This window comes from Acanthopagrus latus, chromosome 16 (assembly GCF_904848185.1).
Source record: "Acanthopagrus latus isolate v.2019 chromosome 16, fAcaLat1.1, whole genome shotgun sequence".
Lineage (NCBI taxonomy): Eukaryota > Metazoa > Chordata > Actinopteri > Spariformes > Sparidae > Acanthopagrus > Acanthopagrus latus.
This window is the reverse complement of record NC_051054.1, coordinates 24,669,076-24,673,359: the sequence shown is the minus strand read 5'-3', so window position 1 is coordinate 24,673,359 and position 4,284 is coordinate 24,669,076.

Sequence of the window (4,284 nt, the reverse complement as noted above, 5' to 3'; positions counted from 1 at the left end):
CTAACTTGTAGATATCTGAAAAAATCTGACTTGTGAATACCAAATTTTTGTGATATCTGTTCAAAGGAAGCAAATTTATCTTCTATGTAGAGATCGTATAATGACTTAATTCCAATTTGTGACCAGGAGTCAAAGGCATTGTCGATTATCGATGGGGCAAACATGTGGTTTTTCGTCACTGGAGCGGCAAGCAACAGCTCTGTCATGTTAAAAGATCTGATTCCAAATCTTCAATGTATGGATAACAGTTATGTTGGATGTAAAATTAGAAATGGGCTTATTGAAAGGCAATTTCGAGCACAACAAAGCTGCAGGCGAAGTACGTTCAATTGAAGCCTTCTCTAGTATTAACCAGCTGAGGTTATCAGCATCGCTCCTCATCCAATACATCAATGTCCTTATATTAGCAGCCCAGTAGTAATATCTGAAGTTTGGGAGTGACATGCCTCCCCATGTACGAGGCATCTGTAGCACATTTTTACCTATCCTTGGTTGCTTCTTATTCCATATAAAGGCTGATATCTGACTATCCAAATTGAAAAAAAAAGATTTGGGAAGATTCTGAAATAAATATAGAAATTTGGGAAGCACATTCATTTTAATTGAATTTATCCTCCCTCCCAGGGAGAGAGGTAGGGCACCCCAGTGATCTAAATCTTGTTTGAAACTGGATAGCAGAGGTTGATAATTAGCCTTGTAGAGATCCTTGTAAGTACGTGTTACCCATACACCTAAGTATCTAAATTTTTTAGGGCTAATTTTGAAGGGACTTTGCCCAATATCTGACCCCTCTGTGGAAATAATAGGCATCAGCTCACTTTTCTGGAGATTGACCTTATAGCCAGATATACTTCCAAATTTTGCAAGTAAGATCAGTAATTCTGGAATACTAGAGAGGGGGTCCGAGATAAACAACAACAAATCATCCGCGTATAACGACACTTTATGTTCCGAACCTGCCCGCCGAATCCCCTTGATCATGGAGCTCTGTCTTAAAGCTATTGCAAGTGGTTCAATTGCGATCGCAAACAGGAGTGGTGATAGAGGGCACCCCTGTCTTGTACCTCGTTGCAGCTCAAAAAATCTGGATATATTGTTATTAGTACGAACTGCAGCCATTGGAAAAGTATATAAAATTTTTATCCAAGAAATGAATTTCGGGCCAAATTTAAATGCCTCCAGCGTCTGAAAAAGGTAGTCCCATTCAACACGGTCAAACGCTTTTTCAGCATCAAGCGAAAGTATCACCTCGCTATTGCCGTGGGTAGGTGGAAATGGACCATATAGGATATTAAATAGGCGCCTCATGTTAAAAAAGGAATGGCGGTCCTTTATAAAGCCTGTCTGATCAGGGGAGATGATGGTTGGAACTACCTTCTCAAGGCGTCGAGCTAATATTTTTGCTAGAATTTTTGCATCTGTATTAAGGAGGGAAACAGGGCGATATGAGCTGCAGTTAAGAGGGTCTTTGTCCTTTTTAAGCAACAATGAGATTACTGCTTCACGCATGGAGGAGGGTAAAGATCTTGTGAGGAGAGATTCTTCAAATACTGATAATAATAGAGGGGAGAGCTGGTTATCAAATTTCTTGAAGAATTCTGTTGGAAAGCCATCTGGCCCTGGGGATTTGCCACTTTGCATGCAACAGGAATTAATATCTTTGCTATCAGTACATCTTATACCCTGATCATCATGTATTGCTGGAATTATTTGACTAGCAGATTTTTGGCGCAGCTGATGTGCAAGCAGTCGCCCGGCCTTTTCCCCATGTTCATAATGGCCATGTTTTGTTTTGGAAATAATATACTCAGCCTGTCGGGTAGTCAAGTTGTTAAACTCTGTTTGTAGCGTAATGCGATTTTTAATTAAATCTGCTGAGGGGGAGTGGCTGTGTAACCTGTCTAGTTCTAGTATTTCATTGGTTAACTGTTTAAGGCGATCAGTATTTGTCTTCTTTTTGTTCGCACAATATGAAATAATTTGACCCCTTAGATATGCCTTTAATGACTCCCAAACAGTAGAAACGGACATTCCTGGAGTTTGATTGACCTCAAGAAAAAAACTGATTTCGGATGATATAAAGTTTACAAACTCTTCCTCTGAGAGAAGGAGAGCATTAAGTCGCCACGGGCGATAGATGGGTTGTGTGTCAGGGGTGAGTATTTTCATAGTCAGAGGCGCATGATCTGAGATAACTATGGCCTCATAATCACATTCTAGTACAGAGTGTAAAGCTCTCTTGTCAAGAAAGAAACAATCAATACGCGAATATGTTTTATGAACTGGAGAGAAGAAAGAGTAGGCCTATATAGAGATATATATCTATATAGATCTCTCTCTCTCTCTCAACTTTGTGTGTGTGAAGGGTGAGTGTGTGTTGCCTGACCCTAGATTGACCTTTGTTTCTCTTTCTTTTCAAGGCACAGGCACTCCCACACAAATTCACACAAAATTGCAAGCTCAAACACAAAAAAAAATTTATATGCAGAAACACAAGTGCAATTAAACACACAGACAGAACCACGCAACACTCAAGCACACACACACGTACAGCAGGGGTAGACAGCAGGCTGCAGAGCTCTGCCAGATGATGTGGTTCTTAGAGGCAGTGGCTGTGACCTTGGCTGCCTTTGTGTGTGCCTGACTCCAGCTGGGCATCCATTAGAGGGCTCCACAACAGACGCTGGCTTCTGCTGAGAGTCAAGGGTCAGAAGCTGTACACACACCCATTCACACGCACTTGCCACATGAGTGAACAAAGTACATAGACACACAATGTCATGCAGTGTAGTATATATTCCAATGTAATGTTGATGCTGTTGGTGGACCTATACAACATACAAATATCTTGAGTGTGCACCTGTATGATGGACAGTAACAGCAAGTGGCAAGCGAGAGACTGTATGTGTCAGGTTGGGGGTTTAAAGGGGAAAACTATGGAGAGGGGAGGTGGACTCAAACGCAGTTACACACGGGAGGTGAGGATAAAGGGGAACAAAAAACAAGCTTTATTTTAAAGCTGATTCCAAAAATCAAAAGCAAACAAAACGGGGGCAAGAGGCAAAGTAGCAACTAAAAGAAAGTAAGACAAAGTACAAACCAAATAGCAAAGTTCAAATCAAAATGCAAAAAAAATCCAAAACATACCAGTCAGGAAGAGCATGGACAGGAGCGTGGACAACCAAAGACAGAGTGCAAACAATGACCGGACAGGGAGTGAAGGAAACACACAGACTAAATACACAGACACTAATGACATGACGAGGAATAGGTGAGGAGAGAGAGGAGGGAGGAGGCCAGGTGAGGTAACAAGGGGGAGGAGCACAGAGAAAACATGAAGGGAACAATACAACAGACAGAGGGAGCCAGAGGGGAGAATATAGGAGAAACTTAAAGGACAAGAGACACAAGAGGGCATGGAAATTCAACAAGGGAAATAAACAGGGAAACTTAAAGGACACATGAGGGTATGGAAAAACAAAACATGACACAGGACATGATCAAATACAAGAAACCAAAACCAGATACAAAAACACAACACAAACAGGAATCATGAGAGTATGTGTAATTTTGAGGGAAACAATCTTATCAAATTAATCAGTCTTTTATCCAAAAGTTGTAAATTCTGAATACCTCTATCTCTGTTATGGAGGAAAACAAAAACACAACGACTTAATTGAAGATATTCATTTAACTGCTTTGGGACATGAATTATGAATAAGGGCCAATAAACATACATAGGTACATATATACAACTAGAATGCATGAATGATAAGGCATGAATGAAGAGTAAATGTAGTAATTAAACTATTGCTGACAGAATGAGTGAATGTTATCAAAAATTATTCAAAAAATGTAAAAAAGGGAATACTTCATACATCATAAAGGCAAAAAATATTGAAGCATTAGTTCTGTATCACCTCTTAGACAGAAAGCGTAAAGATGGCTAATTCCTACTACTCTGTGGTTATAACTTCCTGGAAAGTGGCAAGCATGCAGAGCAGACTCAGTGATCCTTAGTTGCCAGAAGAGAGCCAGATGATGACTGCTGTACAGTAGGTTTGGTAAAGCAGTATGTGTGAAGTTTTAAAGTCTAGTGCTGTATTCTGGAATAAAGAGCATGCTTGGCACTCTGTAACTGAGTATGAATTGATTCCACTGTGTGGGAAAAGAACTGGCATCCACTAAAAGTAAGAAGTAAATTTGACAAAATAATATTTTAATTATATATGCTGGAAAATTGGAAACTCAGTAGTGCTAGCATGTTTCATATGTATCACATAC